This window comes from Dreissena polymorpha, chromosome 11, assembly GCF_020536995.1.
Source record: "Dreissena polymorpha isolate Duluth1 chromosome 11, UMN_Dpol_1.0, whole genome shotgun sequence".
Classification (NCBI taxonomy): Eukaryota; Metazoa; Mollusca; class Bivalvia; order Myida; family Dreissenidae; genus Dreissena; species Dreissena polymorpha.
The window spans coordinates 58,498,850-58,519,955 of NC_068365.1; the positions used below are offsets into that span (position 1 = coordinate 58,498,850).

At 35.8% G+C, this 21,106-nt stretch overlaps 1 protein-coding gene across 1 annotated transcript in view; it reads right to left on the reverse strand.

The window, feature by feature from the left end:
• Positions 1-12,718, reverse strand: part of LOC127850281 (vacuolar protein sorting-associated protein VTA1 homolog) — a 77,890-nt gene extending 65,172 nt beyond the window's left edge. The window contains exon 1 of the mRNA XM_052383199.1: positions 12,703-12,718. The gene's annotated coding sequence lies outside the window, so the exon portion shown is untranslated. The remainder of the gene's footprint in view (positions 1-12,702) is intronic.
• Between the last annotated feature and the right edge of the window lie 8,388 nt (positions 12,719-21,106).

Genomic DNA, 21,106 nt, shown 5'->3' on the forward strand with positions numbered 1-21,106 from the left:
TTTTGGGGTATGGTTAATATTAATGACCCACACCTTTTGGAGATTAATTGCAGATTCCGACGTTATAACGAACCCGTTATTTGCTTTCTAAAGGACTGGAATTATATATACAACGAATCTTACGAAAAATATTTTACACTCATTAAATGCATTCGGTATTCGAGTTAGGGTAGGTCTATTTTGACAATGCGATTCTTTAGTTTTACCTTTCTTGCCCCGTCTCAAATGATAAAACTGTATGCAGATTAATTAGTATATTCAATGCATGTAAAACAACTCGGATAATCTTTTTATTGACAGAACAATCCTCTTAAATTTTACCTTAAATATCAAAGCATGCTGTTTTTTATGCAATGCTTTTCTTAAGTGCTAAGTCTACCACAGGTTTACCTTTTGTTTTCTTATTTTGACCTTTAACCTTAATGAATAAACTTGACATTAACGATAAATATAATAAATGTGCAACTTCTAGGTCAAACGATCCATTTGAACTAATCATGGTTTACTGTAACAGTTCAACTAAATTCACGTCTTTGATCTTAAAGGTTACCATAAAAGGTTGCAGATCGACTCATAAAGGTTACAAGAAACATTCCAACACAACGAAACGTTTCAGTTATTTATTTCAATTAAATAATTGTGCAATCCAATATATGAAAGCTACATGCACACATAATTTCAGCACTACACTAGTAATTAAACTCAAGTAATTTAGCGAAAAACAGTTTATCTGTTTTTCGTAACAGTGGCCGTGACCTTTATCAAACTTTTCCTAAATAAAATTGCAAGGTAGGTCTTCATACAAGCTATCAACATAAAAACATTCTGAACAATACCCGATTTCAAGCTTTTCGACGGACAAAGTTTTTTATTTTAATTAAAATTGAAATTGACCTTTATCCAACTGTTCTAAGATGATATCCAAAAATAGGTAAGCTACCTAAGCACACAATGTTAACACATTCCGTTCAAACGGAAGTTTTTAAACAGAACCCGTTTCTTCCTATGTCTATTAACAGTAACCTTGACCTTTACGCGACTTCATTTTGTTCTATTTGAAGTGCAATGCCTGTATAAAAACGTATGTTATTGACTGTATCCCATTTTATACATTTTGCAACAATAACCTTAACCTTATCTCGACTCAGGTAACCATGTAAGAGAGCTATATACACCGTTTCATCCATCCAAACGGAAGTTAGTTAAATTAATTTGTGCTATTTTCTATTTTTAATAGCATTGGCATTCATTTGACTGGGCCCAAAGCAACTCGTAGCTTTATCTGTTTGTAGGCTACCTATACACAAAATTGCACTGCAATTATTCTATCCAGACTAAAGTTATTGTGCGATAATTCTGTTTTTGCTATTTTAAGTCCCAATCGACCTTGACCCGACTCGCCCCAAATACAATCACTAGCTAGGTGCCCATGCAAGCTTGTTATATTCAACATTGTCTTAATATTATTTAATAAAAACTCAAATAAATTAAATGAAATCATAACATGCACGGGACATTATAGCGCGACAAGACAAATGTCAGTAGGACATGGTTTCCCTCAACATTCCACTTTCGTATCATACGCAGATCTATCTTAAATTTGACATCCCCTTGCTCTTTGAACTTAAGCATTGGCCATTGACCGGACTATTTTCTCTCAAGCAATCATCATACCAATGTACAATATCATAGATCCAAGTAGTCTTCATACATCGTGCAGAAACGGAATGATCAACAGTGTGACCGACCATCGGATCGACCGACCGACGGACAGGTGTTAATCAACTTACGTCTGCTTCTTCGGATACGGAGGCATGTTAAAATGTTATCTACCATTACTAACCAAAAGTAGAACCTACAGATATGGAGGAGTTGTCGGCGATTGAACCAAACTTTATATAACCGTTGTTCACTGTAACACAAACATACACGCAAGTATAGTACCGGAATTGAATACATTGTTTAATTTAACAATGCATTTAGTTAGTTTAATTTAGTAGTGTAACTTTTGAAACAACTAGTATTATTTAAAAAATGAATATGCTTTAACAATGAATGCATTGATGTTGTTAAACATTATGAACACACACTGTATGAATATCGCTATTAATAATCAGTAACAAGTTTAAATCGGTATGTTTTCACTCCAGTCGTTTTAGTAGATAAGGACCATGAACCTTTCCTGGCACTTAACAGTTCCCCAATGGTCTTTTAGATGGGTCAGCGAAAAACTGACTTAAAATAACCAAATAAAAACGTTGCATTTTTGTGCACGGACACGCCAAACTATATAAGTGTACATCAAATAAGCAAAAAAAACAACGTTTTTTTTACCTAAGCTCCGTTTCTTGTTGTATATTTCCATCGCGAGGTGTATTAATACAAACACACCGACGCAAACCCCCATCACGTACATGGCCACGTTGCTATTCACGTTGGCTTTTGTGATATCCACACCGATGAATATGGTATTAACTGAAAGTGTAAAAATAAAAGCAAATTATTTCAATGCGAAGCGGGTAAATGCATATTTGCTGAATTGAATTGAAATATTCTATTTAGAAGAATAATTTATATGATTTATAAGTATATGATTATATGATTTAGATGAAATAAATGAAATAAATGTATTCATAACACCACATTACTATTCTATTCCGACAACGATATGTTTATTTGTCGCTGAAATGAGAAGTAGCCCGGATGTAGAACGTCAGTAGCACATGTTTAATGGCTGATGCTATAAGCGTTGTGTTTTTCGTTGTCAGTTTTTTAAACGATTTCTTGCGTGCTATATATTTTCTCGAAGTGTCCTTTGTGGCCATCGAGAGTTTTTAGATCGGGAGTGTATATTTATTGCCTCTTGATTTAGTATTTTGCGTACTTTGACGCAAATTGTGAATTTTGTCGATTGGTGCGGGTGGCTATGGCGGACAAAAATAACAACGAGGCCATGAAAGGCAATACCAAATTAAACACTTCGAAAGGGAAAGCGCCCGCAAAAAGGACAGCAAAGTTCAAGCCACACCCGCGACGAGTTCGGCTAGTACCGACTCGTTAATTTTGCAATATCTTCAAGACATACAAGCTCAGCAAAAGGGGTACGATGGGAAAGTAGAAAGTCTCATTTCTCGTGCCAAAGTGATTGAGGATACACGGCGTATCAAGACGAGTATGCCGATGATTATGGTTACTATCAGGATTTCGAAAATGAAGAAGAGTGTGAGATTGTTTGTTTAAATAACAATGAAGATGCATTGCTATCTGGGGCAAATAAACATTAAATCGATGAAAGTTCCAGTCTTATGATGAATGGCTAAAAGTGTCAAAGGCAAATAAATTACAGATGTCGCGATTGATGACACTGTAGCTGTTAATGTGAACTGTCAAATGCAACAGAAGCATATGGGATTTGTGCTTTTAAAATGTGAAATTTGCAGATAAGAGAATGCAAAATGCACAGAATTCTTTGATTAAAGGCTCCATTTTGATAGCTAAAGCTGTAAACAAAATGGCGCAAGTAGAAAACGACGCCAATGACAAAGGAATAGATATCAGTCCGGTGGTTGATCAGTGCAATGATTCTTTGTCTCTGTTTGGACATTGTAATAGACAAATGTGTATGATAAGACGAGAGGTTATTAAACCGGAATTGAAAACTGAATACAGCCAATGCCATTGAACCATTGAACTCTTGGCCATTCTTTTTGCATTGCAAGCCTTTGAGTCGGTAATTTCAAATAAATGGGTAAGCAGTTTGACTGATTCCACAACAGCTGTTATTTATGTAAATAATTTTGGAGGAGTCAAATCTCAGATTTGTAATCAAATAAGAAAAAATATGTGGCACTGGTGTATAGATCATGATATGTGGATAACTTGTTGTCACATTCCTGGGGAACATAACATTGCTGATTAGCCATCTCGGCATTTCAATGATCGTCTCGAATGGGAATTAAATGAAACGGTGTGTAAGAACATCTGTTGTTTATGGGGAGTTGCTAGTCTAGATTTGTTCGCTTCAAGGGTTAACAAGAAACTATAAGTGTTCTGTTCTTGGATGCTTGGCCCAGATGCAAGCTTTAATGATGCTTTTAGTTTGGACTGGAGTATGTTTAATTTAGGTTATATTTTCTCTCCGTGCAGCCTTGTCGGACGCTGCATTCAGAAAGTAGTATAGTACTTGTTAAGTCTTCAGCACACAGACAAAAACATCCTTTGGCGTATTAACTTCTGATGATAGCATGCAGAGTGTCAGGAGGCAGTTGATTTTCGAAACAGTAAACCAGAATTATCAAGGCGAGCAGGAGAACAGCAACAGAACGCGAGTATCAAGTATATATTCGTTCTGTGGTGAAAGAAAGATCGATACCCCATTTTTGTTTTTATAAATGATGTTGTTGAATTTTAACAATTGAATTCAAGAAGCGATTATCATATAGATCAATTAACACTGCTAGGACAGCACTGTCTTCTTTGGGTATAACATTAGAACAATTCTCTGCAGGGAATAATCTTCTAGTAATACGAATCATGAAGGGAGTTTACAATCAAAGTCCACAATCTAACAGATTAAACAGGATTTGGAATGTTGACATTGTACTGAAATACTAACTAAAAATTGTCACATATCAGAACCCTTAGTTTGAAGAATTAGATATTAAAGCTTACAATGTTGATGGCACTTGTGAATGCAGCCAGGACACAAACTTTGCATTTGTTTATTGTTAATGGTTTGCAATACAATTGTTCAGAGTTTATTTTACAGTTTGATGATTTGTTGAAGCATAGCAGACCTGACTTTGATTGTTCAAGTTTTCATTTCAAAGCCTACCCTATAGACAGGAGGTTGTGTGTCTATACTGTAATGAAAGAATATTTGAAACGTACTAAGGACTTAAGGTGTGAATCTGAGCACAAGCTATTAATTAGAAATGTTAAACCACAAACAGCTGTGTCACGCGATACTGTGTCGAGATGGATAAAGATAGTGATGTAAAGGTAAGGTATATACACGGGAATTTTAGGAGCTCATAGTATGCGTGCAGCAAGCACATCCAAGGCTAAGAAAATGGGTGTGCCAATTTCCGACATCATGAAGAAAGCTGGCTGGTTAAGCAAAAGCACTTTTTCGAAGTATTATGATAAAGAAATTACATTGGCAGAAGATGTATCAGAGTCCAAACTGCGAATGTAGAAGTAAGTTTCAGTTTTACTTTGCTGCAGTGGTGAATGTTGTTTTTTGTCATGATGTTGCTTGGAAGTCTCATTTCAGCAACGAATAAACATATCATTGTCGGAATAGAATTTAAAAATAAAACGAGACTTACATGGGAGTCGAAGTTTGATGGTAATTCTAAGAGACAACGATATGATGAGGAGATAAAATGCCTCCCTCCCACCTCAACAACAAAGAGGCAGTGCAGAGCTAATTTTCACGTTACTTGTTTATCATGACAAAACTTTAAATACTGACTTTCTACATCCAGACTACTTTTCATTTCATCTCCTCATCATATCATTGTCTCTTAGAATAACAATCAAACTTCGACTCCCAGGTAAGTCTCGTTTACATTTTAAATAATACATTAAACCACATTAATTAAACTATTAGAGACACTAATTATTAAAACATTTCCACATTTAAAAAGGATTAAAACTATAAAGAATTATTAAAGAAGTCCCAAGTAAAAAAACAAACATAATATATGTAATTAGAAACCCATGTACATCATACGTTGATAGGAAATGTTATACATGATGTATGTAAAATAATTCCCCGTTATGAGTGAATGGTTCAGCTATTTAAATATGAAAAATTATACATTTTGTTTGGAGACAGTCGACATCGCAATTAATTTTATTCTATCAAAAGTATTATTAAATTCTGAACCTCCTCTTGTTATTTTAAACTTATAGTGACCGCTCTAGCCCCTAACCTGCCAACACGTGACCGCTGTTCCCACCAGGAAGTGGGCCCAGTTGAAATGGAAGCGGTACTCGCCATCGGGAGCAGGCCGAATCAGCGCCATAAGGGGCTGAAACACATAGGGGTTGCTTTAAAAGTAAAAAGAATAACATTTTTTGCGGAACTACAGTCTTGTCAATGCATTACTCGAAACTCTTGCACCGCTTTGCCAGCTATGCTCAAAGGCAAATAACTGAGTCTCAAGAGGATTACTGGATACACATACTCTTTATGGTAATTTTTACATTTTAAATCAATCGCTTACAAATGGTTGATGTCGGTTCAAGTAAATTATATTTTGATGGGGACCAACCGAACAACATTGTTACTACAATAAAACTAACAAAAACTTCGTTTGCGGGTGTCTGATAAATGATGATAAATCTAAATTTACACTAACATGTATAAATTTACACATCAATGAAGTTTTTTTTTTAGACAGAACTTTAAAATAATAATTCTTTTATTGGTATTTTCTTAAACAAAACCCCAAATAATATAGTATATTATATTATTTAAATAATTATGGTTTCCTTGGATTGGAATTCAGATTAAACTTGAAATGAAGTCATTTAATCATGTGCTGATTTCTAAAGATACCGATACTTACAAGTCTTAAACAAATATGAGTGTCTTGTGTTTTTTATTAAAGCGGGTATATACGATTTTGTCAAATATTTATGAATTTATATAAACTATGTAAAAAACGTATAATATATATATTTCAATATAAATTAAAATAAAAGTTAAGAAGAACATGTGTCGAAAAATGCGAAATAAGCCAGATATTTAATTCTGTAATTGAAAACGGCTGTACAGCCGAATTTGCCAGCATGTATACCATACATGTACGATGTGCATCTAAACTTAGTTTAACGGTTTATTTGAATTCCTGCAACGATATCTATACATACGGCACACGAACACTATCTCCGATCCTAATACAAAGACGAATGCTTCGGTTATTGTAGGAAAATATGTACGTCACTATCGGCTCGGGGCGCTAATTTGTCTTCGCTGCATTTTATGAAATTCGGCTTTAACGTATATTTTTTCTTGCCTATTTTGTGTTATTGTAACATATTTTATCAATATATTACAATTAAACACATATAAAAAATCGTATATACCCGCTTTAATGTCATCGTGTTAAGTTCCCCCACCTTCATTGAGCACAGTCAGAGCTGTCACTATGATGCCCAGAATGGGGTGTGCCTTTGTGAAGTATTCCAACGCTTGACTGCAAGAAAACGTTCCAAGCACATCCTTTGGAATTCCCAAACGGAGACACACCATATACACCCATTGAAGAAGCACACACACACTAGGTACATTAACGTACACACGATAGACTCGCCCGCACGAAGTGCTAACCTGACTGTACCCGCCCACCTCGATGAAAATGACAACGAAGGCAATGATCACACACAGAGCAGCACACGACATGAACGAGCGGTGGATCTGAAAACAACACAAATTGATAACCGGTACATACATTGGCAGAATGTAGAACGATGTTCAATACGAAAGATTTTCTTGGACACCTCTGTGTGCATTAAATGTATGTTTAGAGGCGTCTTCTTTAAGTAAAAATGCCGTAGGATGTTACATTTCAAAAAGTAGTAAAAGTAACATAAAACTATTTATTTCATCATTTTGATCATGTTCGGTACTCGATGATTTCAGTCATTCAAGTCAAAATAAAACTCCAGAAACATATTTAGGAAGGAAATTTTGGTAATCATCCGCCAGTCATTTATTATTTGTAATTGACCAATTGTGTAGACAACGATGTACAGTTTATACGACATGACGTAAAACATAAAAATATTAAAGAAAGGATCATAGCCAGAATTACCAATGGAAACAATTTGGGCTTTAAACCGGTTAAAAGGCATGCCAAACCGTACACACCAAAAGATACTCACAACAAACCAGTACTTAACCCCACACATTGTATCAGATTCGACGAGAGATTTGCAGTGCCTGGCCAGCAGTACGCCCACACCGGAGAAGAACACCCATGCAATCACCATCAGAGATGCTGCAAACAACAGCTGGTATATTGTTTCAGCACACATTATAGTAAAATGTTTAGGTCCTAATTAACATGTTTCTACTTTATTCACAACTGATATTATTTATTCAATTAACTATTCATTAATAAATGCGTCAGCTGTAATATATTTAAAAGACATTTATTTTACTAACACATAGTTTTAATGAAGTGAATGACTATACGTGATTACTGCTAAATGATTGCTTATTTTAGCCAATCTTTAACGAATTTGGGTATTTAAATCTGTTTAATGTCTCGATATCTAATCAATTACACTATATCACACGTATTTTATTGAACAGCCAACGAAAAACAGGCATATGAAAAATCTGACCATGTAACTTCAAGACCACACTGGACGACGTATTCCCGGCACTGGGAATCGCGACCGCCGAGAAGTTGACCTTGTCATTGCTGACCAACGGGTCATTCCAGTGTTGTTGAAGAGCACCTGTATAGTTAAGCAAAGTGTTGTTGGGTTACAATGCCAGTGCGACCGCTAAAAGCGGCCTTCTTCGAAAGTAGATAATGTTAAAGATACATTAATCATGTTGTTTCTCAAATATATTTAAAATCAGCAGCACGGAGCAAATTCCACATTGTAAAGTCGTTTAACGTGACTAAGTACATTTAAGAAAAAGGCCCCTGATGTTTCAACCTACCTTGCACAAATGGTCCGGTTGCCACCACTAGATACAAGGTTTCAGACAGGTCCCAGAAGTTTTAGTCGGTTGCATCCTTCTGACGGACAAACGAACAGCTGAACTTCAAATCGGACATTGAGCCGTCGATCAATGTAAGCCCAATCTTGGGCTGAAAATATGTTCACTTTATTCATGTATTGCGGGTATTGAAATGTTGGTATTTTCTTTTATACAGGATATATTTTCTTTAAAAAAATCATTATGTTGCTTTTACTATTTCTGCTTTTGTTATTGCAGTATTTTACTTGTCGATGTTTTTTAACTGTGTGTTATTTAATGTGTTGTTGGAGTTCGTCAAATATATGTTGTTCACATTAAGTGTAATGTTCCCGTACATCGTCGAATGGTATGTTATCGTAGCCTTCGTTATGGGACGAAAGTATGTCGACAGTTTGGCCATCAGCGGTTACACAAGCCGCAACGTTCGTTTGATCCTGAAAGAAACATAACAAGGAATTTGTTGTCGGTGTAATAGTTAGCGGCATTTTTAAAAATAGTTGTGGCCTAGCCATTGACCCCACATAAGCCATATGAAAACCAAATCGTCGCCTTAATGAAATTCATCAATGTATGACTTTCAATACAGTATGCAGATTTGCAATAACGCGAAACCCTTTTAGCCATTTAGTAACAGTGACATTGACCGCAACCCCCCCCCCCCCCCCCACACAAGCAATCGCAATATAGATTTTGATAAAGTGTATATTATTTGGAGTTTAACTGTTATACATTGTATCTAAGTAAATCCTCCAGGTATACAATAGTAACGCATCAACACACTGTGTTTGCAAACTAAACATGTTTGGGTACGAAACACTCATACTCTGGATTTAAACCTAAACTTCGAATTACCATCTTCCCCGTTTTGGAGAGGCCAACTGCTATCCATACGGATGTCGTCTTCTCCACAATCGTCTTGATGTCAAACTTGATATCACGGTTTCCATTGGTCGAGGCGGATTGCCATGATACCAAGAAGTCACATCCATTCTGAAATGCTGAGAAGCAGCCAATTGTCTTGCCGCATCGAGGGTCGTATGGTATTTTTGACCCTGCCGGAAACACCAAAATAGTTTAGTTGGTGGGAACCATACTCTGAGCTCAAAAACAACACAAAACCACGCTATTAATTGGATAGCGTTCAATAAATAGTAACTTTGTGAAAATTGCAACTTTAAATCTAAATAGGCATTAATCACGAACGCTTATTACAGGGTCTTCTCGAAACGCAGTCTAAGGCCTGGAAGAACCTTATAATCTTCGAAATTCACATAACATACAAATAAGTTCTAGCGAAGTTGAGGTCGAGCGGTACTGCACAGGCGCCAGAACTGAGGTACGATGCCCGTAAATTCCTAATGCGCTAGGAGACGTTAAACGGTGGAACAGTGTAATACTCAAACAATACACATTCAGACATAAGCTGATTTCGAATTATACTCCCACCCATCCACCCCCTCACCCCTTAAACAAAAAAATCTTTTGCGGAAGATCTCATATGGAAGGATTCCTGCGCACTCGTAAAAATGCACAATAAAGTAGAGTTATTTATAGTTATTTTTTATACTTCTATGGCAACACGCCAGAAAGGATCGATTGGTTATTGCCGGCCCAAGTATTACTTAAAAGTAAACCGGGTACTCTAAAGAATACTACACAATACCCGGGGTCCGGAACTAACAATTAAACGTTCCCCGGAGAATAGCCGGGTGTTAACTCAGGGATCCCCGACCCGGTCACATTACTTGTTTGTGGATTGGTAATGAATATCATTTGCACGGTCATCCTAACCCTACCCCTTGTTCAAGAAGGGAAGTCGACGGTAACTGACACAATTATATGAGTCGCGTTCGTAGAAAACTGGGCATAATGCATGTGCGTTAAATGTCGTCCCAGTTTAGCCTGTGCAGTACGCACAGGCTAATCACGGACGACACTTTCCGCTTTTATGACATTTTTCGTTTAAATGAAGACTCTTCTTAGCAAAAATCCAATTTAGGCGAAAGGTGTCGTCCCTGATTAGCCTGTGCGGACTGCATAGGCTAATCTTGGACGACAATTTACGCACTTTCATAATTCACAGCTTTCTCAGAACATGACCCATACGTTTTTAGAACTGGTAAACTAACTAACACAGCCCAAGTGTGAGTTAGTAAACGGGCCGCAGTTATATGACTGTAATTATGGTTGGTGAACAATATAAATAAGAAACAAACATGGTGTGACAGCTATCGGAAAGACCATGTTTTCTGGTTTGGCGTCTAACATACGGATAGACTACAACATAACTCGTATGTTCGAAACACATTAGAAGCCAACATATTGAGGTAACTTGTTGTCCGCGTAGTTTTTTTTTTCATAAGCGCAAGCAGCGAACATACGTTTTAAACAAATGAAACATGTGCGAATAAAATCATTGCGTACAATCTTGTTCCTACTGTAGTAGTAATCTCCGCTGTCGTTGTCGTAACATGCTGGGTAGGGGTTGATGGAAGTCGTACTCTCGGTTGACGGGGCGCAGTGTGACCGCCACATCCGGGATCATCGAAGGCTCTTGAGAAGTTGAACGATGTAAGACTGACCACTGGTGCATCCCAGTGTTCTTCAAGTTCACCTGTATAGTTAAGTAAAGTTTTGTTACAGTACAAGTGCGAATGCCATGTGCCGCCCGATTCAAATGGGATTGGGGGAAGGGTGCTTAAAATACATGTAGGTTGTATATATATATATATATATATATATATATATATATATATATATATATATATATATATATATATATATATATATATATATATATATATATATATATATATTTAAGCATGATTTAGCATTTCCAATAGTAAAGCGGTATTGTTCTTCCAAAACCATTTGATAACTTTGTTAACTTACCCTCATATGGTCCGGATGCGATCTCCAGATACATGGGTTCAGACATATCGAAGTAATTTGAGTCGCTGGCATTCTTCTTACGGACGAACGTACAACTGAACTCGGAACCAGACACGGACCCGCGTATCAATGTAAGGCCAAGCTTGGGCAGCAAAAAAATACATGGTATAAATATATTGTAAATTTTAGGTCATTTTTATTGTTGCGTTTTCTTTTTTTTTCTTTTTGAATATGTTATGGTGTTGCTGTTGTTTTGCTAAATCTTTCGCCATTGTATCTGTTTACTTGACTGTGTTCTTAAACGTAATGTTATATGCGGTGTTGTAAATCTTCAAATTGTTGTTATGAGTTTATAGTGAGATAGATTCAGTTTATTTTATCTACGTGTGTTCATTTTCAACAATAAAAATAAGCCATATCGTTGTAGTATTTCTTATGAACGGTTATAAATCTTTCATTAAAATTGCATGAATATATCTACCTCAACATTTATATCTGTCATGGGGATTTGATTATACTAAGACGATATAATAATGTACATATAATTATAAATTATTATATTTTGTATCATTCTTTTCGACATTACTTTTTTTTCGTTTGCATTTAAAGGAGTTTACTTGTGAATACATTGTCTGATGTTAACTCAAAGGGAAGAGTATGTAACTTCCTATTAAGATTTAATTTTACTTACATCTTGAAATGGTATGTTAACATAGTCGTCGTCTGTCCAGGACGAAAGAATGTCGACAGACGTACCATCACTACTTACACAGGCCGCAATGTTTGTTTGTTGCTGAAAGAAAGGGGTTTGTGTGTAGCCGATTGAATGACGATGGTTATCACATCTTGGTTATTTCCATTTATACTTCCATAAGCATCTGCGGCCATCATAAGATGTAATGTTTGAAATGTATTGAGCCAAACATCCTTAAAAATCATAGAAACAATAGTTTTATACAAAAAAAACATAGCACTATTGCTTATTATTAAACTAACTTTTTTAGAAAGAAATTTCTTATAATCACTTTATCTATTTTTGAGTGGTTGAGCAGGTAAGGTTTTATTTTAAATTGTTGCGACCTTGTGATTGAACTCACATAACCCATATGCAAAAAAAAAAACGGTAGAGGTCATCATAAAATGTATCTACAACATACAGATTTAGTAAGTTATGTGAATTGGCTATTAAGTGGATTTTCAAAAACAAATAATTTACAGTGACCTCGACCGAAATCGAAAACTTAGCGAGATCTTAAATTATGGTATATTATATAAGGTTTTATTGAAATGCTTTGTTATAAACTGTGTATTATACATCATTCAGGTAAAAACAGAGTAACGTATCAAAACATAGATTGAAAAAAAAAACGGGATTTAAACCTACAAACACGCATTACCGTTAGCCCTGTTTTCGAGACGCCAACGGCAATATATACATTTAGTCGTCTGTTGCACCATCATCTTGATACCAAACTGGACATCTCCATTTCCATTGGTCGAAGCGGGTTGTCATGACACAAGATAGTCACATCCACCATTCGAACATCCCGCGAGACAGCAAATAGACTCACCGCATCGAGGGTCGCACGGTATTTTAGACCCGGCCTGAAACATCCTATTAGTAAAGTTTATGGTTATCGTTTTTCGAGTTCCAAAACAGCATCAACCACATCTTAAGATGGATGGCTGTCGATAAAAATGAATTCGTTGAAAATTGTAGCTATCAAACTTTAGTTAAATGTAAATCAATCTTGTCGTTAATCAAAAATGTTCATTTGGGTGGTGTTGGGTGCGTGGCCAATTCACTGAAACACTATCAATTGGTCATAAAACATCATTTTTCATCAATTTGAAAAAAAAAATTGTCAAAGCGATGAAAAAATGTTGTTTTATGACATATTGCTAGTGTTTTAAAGAATTGGCCATGCGCCAAACACCTGTGGTGAAACAGTCAGGATCAGGATTAGAGCGCGGCATCTCATTACACGACCTCAATCGCGGAAGAACCTCGTGAATTTTGAAATATGCATTACAATCATGTTAACCCATTTGTGCCTAGCGTCTAGAAAAAAGGCCTTGGCAAACAGCGTAGACCCAGATGGGACGCCGTATGATGCGGCGTCTCATCAGGGTCTTCGCTGTTTGCTTACAGGAATTTCTGTTAGAAATATTCTAAATATAGAAAAAAATATACCAGACATCCCTAATTTTGGAAATAAATTGATCCAATTTATACGGATGGGAGAGTCCACTAAGCATAAATGGGTTAATAATCTGAGCGAATTTGTGATCGAGTGCTACCATCTAGACGCCAGAACAAATGACGCACAGTTTCGTTTTCCCGTTAATTCCCAAAGAACTAGGAGACATTAAACGGAGAAACAATAAACTAGGTTTCCGCACAAAACAATTTAAGACACAAGATATTTTCGCAATATACCCCTCGACCCAATAATAATGTTTTCTGATAGCTATGGCAACATAAGAGGATTTATGTACACTTGTTATAAATGTACAATGTTTGTATGTTCCACAAAGCTTACATATTTTTTAAAGAAATGAATTATTGATGAGTAAAATATTTGCTTAAATAGTTGTCTTACTGTAGTCGTTAAATCCGCTGTCGTTGACGTCACATGCTGAGTACTTCCAGTGGAGTGGTCGCTAGAAGGGGTGGTCTGACCGTCACATTAGGGATTGTCAGCATGCATGGAGCAGTTCTCGACGACGTCCGAGAAAATACGTAACCAGTATCGGCTCACATTGTATGACTCCACCACCGTCAAACTGTCAGTACAACATACATGGATTATACCAATTGGAAGTTGAATAAAGGTACCGGTAACTGTGTTTATTTAGGCTAACAAAACGTGTAGCCTAAGTAAGCCTTTGCGAGTTTTCTGGCCGAGGTTATAGTACTATTTACGGATACATGTACATCAATTTATTATAAATGCAGAAAAATACATACCAAAAACACAATAATCCATAAAATGACCAATTTTAATGGTAAAAAAGCCCTGGGCGTTTTTTCTGTATTCAACAGTTCGGGAAAAAACTATGGGTGTCCCACGAAAAGGTATTTCGTGAATATATGTCTGGCAACAAGGAATAGTCGGAGCGGAATATTCAACGAAGAGGTCTTTTTTAACTGGCCGTTAAATATTTATATATATTTTTTCAAACGTGACTATAGAGCGCGTTATGATGTAATTCTGACCAATATAGTTTGCTGTAAACTTATTCGAATAAAATTGAACACTATGAGACCTTCAATACAAAGCCTTCATCGGTATAAATAACAACAGAAATGCTGATGGTGCTGAATACCCTGATTACAAATCAATTCAGAACTGTAATTAAAAGTATACAGTATTACAACAAATACATTTTGTTCGGGTACTGTGCTTAAAAGTAGGAGCAAAGAGGTGAACATCAATTTCTAACAACTTATCATTTACAGTATGTGATCAACGTAGGTATGAAAGGATAGGCGGACAGAGTAGGGCAGAAACAAATATTTTATTGAAATCAGACTTATAACGGGCAAAGCGGCGACAATAATATGCTCCACTTTATGATGACCATATAAACAAAAATCGGAAATTTTAATATTCCGGAAGTTGATATCCCGGACGGAAGTAGACGGCGCCGTCCAACTGAAGTCTATAGACGTTTTGTTGCTGTTTGTCACGTGCGTAAGGCCTTGCAAGTTACTCTGGGGAAAAAATGAGAAACTTAAAAACAAAACTTGCTGAGACGTTTTTTATTTGCAAGGCATTTTGTTGTTAAAAAAACGTTTTTCAAGAGTGCCAGTGTGTAAGCTTTTTCAAGCAAAGAGCTGAAATAAAAAAGTCTTCAATATTTTTGCTTTCTTCGAGTTATACATAAATACAAATACGATTATTGACGTAAACGCGCATCCCATCGTGAATGAAATTACCAATAACACGATTATGAATGTATAATAAAACCGCGTAAGTTAAAGACTCACACATGAACATTTATAATATAGTTACACTGGTTATTGCTTCACATTAAAACACGCTTTGAGTTTAATACAACAATACGAATTCAAGTAACGTTGCAAAACTGGACTCGTCTTGAATATACGTTTCGCTGAAGTTGTAATGAAACAGACACGAATCAAATGATGATTTTAAAATATCTAGTTCTATCCCTGTGCCCATGCTGTATCTGCAGACATCACGTGCAGGCATAAGTGAAACATTTGAACAAAATCATTTACAAAAGTGAAAGAAAAACCTTCTTGCACCAAAAGGAAGAGATCGCAGATTCCCCCCTTTGACTAGTAATTTGCATGTAACCTAAACTGAGTGCAGAATGCAAGGAGTTTCACACCAGACACTAATCTTGCGTACCCAGTTCGCAAGTCTTTTCGGTGGTGGGCGACGGCCAAATCTGATGATACTGATTATATGAATGTAATTCACACATGCACACACAACAAATAAAAACATTTAAATGTAGTAAATATGTACCGTTCCACACTGCGTCTGGGTATTGGAATCAATCACGCTGAAGGTCCCATAAGGGTCTGCGCTAGAGGCGTCCTGGAGACGGGCCTCAATCAGGAAGCCCCTAAACAGCACACCCGTAGGCGAGTAGATGGTTCCTTAAGTGAATGGTTATTCATTATTAGATGGCCACCATCCCGATTTCCAGAACTTTAACACAAAATCTATTACGTGCACAAACAGCGCTGACCCCATGCATGTGCCAATTGTAAGAAGAAGCAGTCTGCAAAAAGGCGGTGAGGCATGGTATGTTCTCTTTATGTTTTTTATCATTTAGTCGGTATTGATTCGACGGATTGCGATTGACATGGTTTTCCTAATTTATAATCTTATAAATATGTTCTTTGTTTTTTCGTGTTTCGACCATTTCAAAACTCCATTGTAATTTAAACGTATTTTCAACATGTACACGAGGTCGATAATGAAGCATAATTTTTGCCGAGCCATCAAATCGTTAAGTTCGTTTTGTCCTTTGTTTTAAAGCTCGTCCATATGTCATTGCATGCTTAAATAAAATAAATTTTGCATGAACGGAACAACTATTATTTACGTGAAAAAATATTTATAGAAATATATTGATTTACGATTATGCGCTAGGTGCGAATGGAGTATTAACGTTATGTACGCTAGTGTACTCACTCGTTTTACTGAAAAGACATCACACGCATCGCGTGCACAGAAACAATGCCATCAATACGCGTTCGACTGATTTCATACAGTGTTTTGTAGCTTGGTCTGTAATATGTTCATTATAATCAGGTTTTAATGTTGGTGATCTCAGTGCCCCAGTTAAGCTGCGTATCTGCGTTTTTCACCCTATTAAAATGTTTAAAAACGCAAAGAAATACAATATCATGAGTATTGAAAACGCAACTAATTTGACTTTTACGCAAATTTATCAAATTTGATGCGTACGGTACAATAGCTTCAATCAACTGCTTTGCTAATTTTCGGTATTTTTTATTTGGGATTATTAGCGCAACGCGGCGACGCTTTCATTAAGCAAGCGCCTGGATAACAGGGCAGGAAAAAAGTCCAAGTTATCCAAATGTTCCGCGGACTAGATTTCATAGTTAAATAAAGCGTATGACCAAATTATTTACGATGACATACATCATTTTCAATATGACTTAATCCGTCGTTCATTCTGCATGTATTTGTTAAGCGTCTGTACTTTCAATTTCTATTACGATGCTTAATAAAAATGTCCAAAAGAGGTCCGAAGACGTACGCGATTGTTGGGCCAAAATATCAGTCGATCGCAAACTTTTTTGAACCAAGAAAGCAAGAGCCAATAAGTGCCGAATCATTCGTGTTATCGAAAAAAAAATATTTTCAAGTTTATATTATGGACAGTTTCAAGGTTAAAAGATATTATGAACCATCAGTTTATTAAAGTTAATGATGATAGTTTACAGTTTTACTGAATAAATAAAAGTGTGCAGCTTCAATAGAAGTAAAGAAGCAATGATTTTACGGTATGCATTTTTATAACTCGATTCACGCTATTTCAAGGATGAAATCACCCTATTTTTCAAAATCAATTGGTGAAAACCCTATTTTCAAAATAATTATCTGGGGCACTGTGATGTTTGAGAAAGGTTAATACCCGTTATCAAACGAAACTCGGTGCGTGTAATTGCATCAATACAGTACATTCCTATAATGTTTATGTAACGTGAACTATTTGTTGAAACATATCGGAACGAATATTTATCTGTTCATTTATCTGAAACCTTAAAACGTAATACAGATATGTATGCAGACTCTTAATCAAGTGTACCACATAACCGAGTGTGTAACAGTGTACCCAGTTTTTGTACCCAGTTTATATAAGCTTAGGTCAACCATAACTGACTGATAATACGCTTGTTTAAATTCAATTCTTCAACGATCCGCGACTTTTTGTTTAAGCAGAAAAAGAAAATTTAGTCAGAGTTTTGCAGCAACAAACCACGGTCGAAGCCTTATGTTGTGAAATAAGTTCTAAATTCCCAGAATGATTGTCAAAAAAAATGATTAACGCGCGATCTACTAAGCGTTTGACAAACAAAAGCTTTCTGCATCATTCTTGAAAATAAAAATGATCTCGTTTGACTTACTTGGTATTTATTTTTCATTAATTGGTCCAATGTTCGGACATTGCCACGTACAGAATCCCAAATCATTCCTATGCTAAAGAATAAAAACTGTGACAGACCAAAGAAAAAAATATGCAACAGTATATACGACAGCAATTTTTGAAGTGAAAACTTCCAAAGTTTTCACATACAAGTTTGCAAATGAAAAATAAACATCTAATGCATGAAACACATGACGTATAATAGTTGTAGATAGTATCCTAATATATGTTGTAAAAACTTCATGAACATGTTTATGTCGCGTAAATCGGACACAATTCTAAGTGATATTGGCAGCGAAACTTCACAAATAATAACAACACCAGTCAGTAGTTACAAATGTTTTCAATAGTTAATTATAGCCCGCAATTCACTTTTGATTTCCGAATCGGGTTTGTAAAACGTTTGCGTGACTTTGATTGCGAATGGCGCATCACCGGTAGTGGTTGTGGGAGGATGGTAGCGTCTCATTTGGTCACAGGCAACAAGGGGGGCACCTGTCGGATAGCCGATCACGTGACAGGTCATAGCACCCAGGATAAGGGTTATCAGAATCTGAAAAAAGGTATTCCCTTACCTAACATTTAAATGACGCAATTTATCAGTAAATGCATTTAAAAAGTATGACATATATTTTGATCTACGTTAGCATTAGATATCTTGCGACATTAAATGATATACATTTTAAAACTGATAACTCTCGATAATAACTTTTTACTTTCATTTTAAAATTAAAATGGCGAGTTCAGTCTGGTTTCTGATAAGCGGTGGTAGCAAAATTTAACCTGCTCTTGAGTAAACACACGTGGTTTAACAGGGAAAATCAGAAAGGACTAACATTGCAAGATGAAACATATTGAGAACTTTTTCTCATGGGAGGACAAATATTTACCAAAATATACAACTAATCTAGTTTAATTTATGTATTTAATGTACATTTACATATGTGCACTTGAAATTATGAATACAGTTTATAATCCAAAATGCTACGTGTACCCTGTAATTGAACACAACAAATTTGCAAGTGATGTTTAAAGAAAAACAAGGTGTAAACACTAATCTAATGTAAATAATGAAATAAGATTTCTTCTACAAATTCGTATTTACTTGCTAGAAATGAAAACAGACTTTGAAAAGCAATGTTTTTCTATCCCATAGCAATAAACCATGCAAAGAGTCTTTTAAGCTTCATTTCACATTGCATGACATTATGTTTGTGTTTTTTTGTCTGGTATTAAAACCAAAATCAATCAATTTATTAAGTTTTCATACAAACGATAACTATGTGTAAGACATATTGTGACGTTTAAGAAAAAAACGAACGCGTAAACAAAATTGTTTTACTAAAATAGAATTGCTTTTGACTAATTTTAGTGTCAATTTAATAAAAAAATACAAACACTTTCAAAACAATTTAATGTTTAAAAAGACAGTAAGTATATTGCGATATGCATATTTAGTGTTCACAGTATTTGTAACATTTGTTGATACAAATAGCTATAGCGTTTATAGGTTTCCATTAGATTGCGTTACTTAACACATACCCTTCAACGGAGAGGTTTCGTTGCAGGTCTGTAGAGCTAACTCTGCTTGTTTTCCATTGGACACGATCATAGTTGTATTGGCTTTGCCAAGAAAACAGTATTTCTTAACACATCTTATAGAGCAATTACAAATTGCGACAAGTGATGAATGTATAATTTAAGAAACACGTATGGTTTATTTCCTGTCATCAAAAGCCATACCATCAATTTGGCAGCGTGTATTATTTTCAGCACATAAGGTAGTGGCGCAATTTGGGTCATTGTCGACCTGAAATGGCTTGAAATTACCCGGGGTGACTGGAGGCCGATTCTTGTCACCCTGGGGTGACTTCAAGCCGATTCCAGTCACCCGGTCGGCTAGAAGTCACCCCAGGGTGACATGAATCGACTTGAAGTCACCCTAGGGTGACATGAATCGTCTTTAATTCATCCCCGGATGACCACTTCAAGCCATTTCTGGTCGACAAGTGGCGGTAATGGCAATTGTTCACATTCTGTGTCTGGTTATTTCAGTATAATATTGCAGCGGTATCAGCGTTTTAAATGTGTTCTTATTAATACGTACGTACGTACGTACGCACGCACGCACGCATGCATGCATGCATGCATGCATGCATGTATGCATGCATGCATGCATGCATGTATGTATGTATGTATGTATGTATGTATGTATGTATGTATGTATGTATGTATGTATGTATGTATGTATGTATGTATGTATGTATGTATGTATGTATGTATGTATGTAGTATGTATGTATGTATGTATGTATGTATGTATGTATGTATGTCTGTCTAGTATGTATGTATGTATGTTGTCTGGTATGTATGTATGTATGTATGTATGTATGTATGTATGTATGTATGTATGTAGTATGTATGTATGTATGTATGTATGTATGTATGTATGTACTGTATGTATGTATGTATGTATGTAGTATGTATGTATGTATGTATGTATGTATGTATGTATGTATGTATGTATGTATGTAGTATGTATGTATGTATGATGTATGTATGTATAGTATGTATGTATGTATGTATGTATGTATGTATGTATTTATGTACGTATGTACATGTACGTATGTACGTATGTAGCTGAGCGACTGCAGAGGTTTCTATCTACGATTCAGTGCAACAGCACTCTAGCAGCTGATGTATGTAAGGGCATTCACATGTTAGAACGATTGACAGATCTGGCGCATGTCACCAAATTGATCACAACCATGTAATCAGATCGAAAAAACATGGTTTACTATTATTTGTCGAATGTGCAGTATAG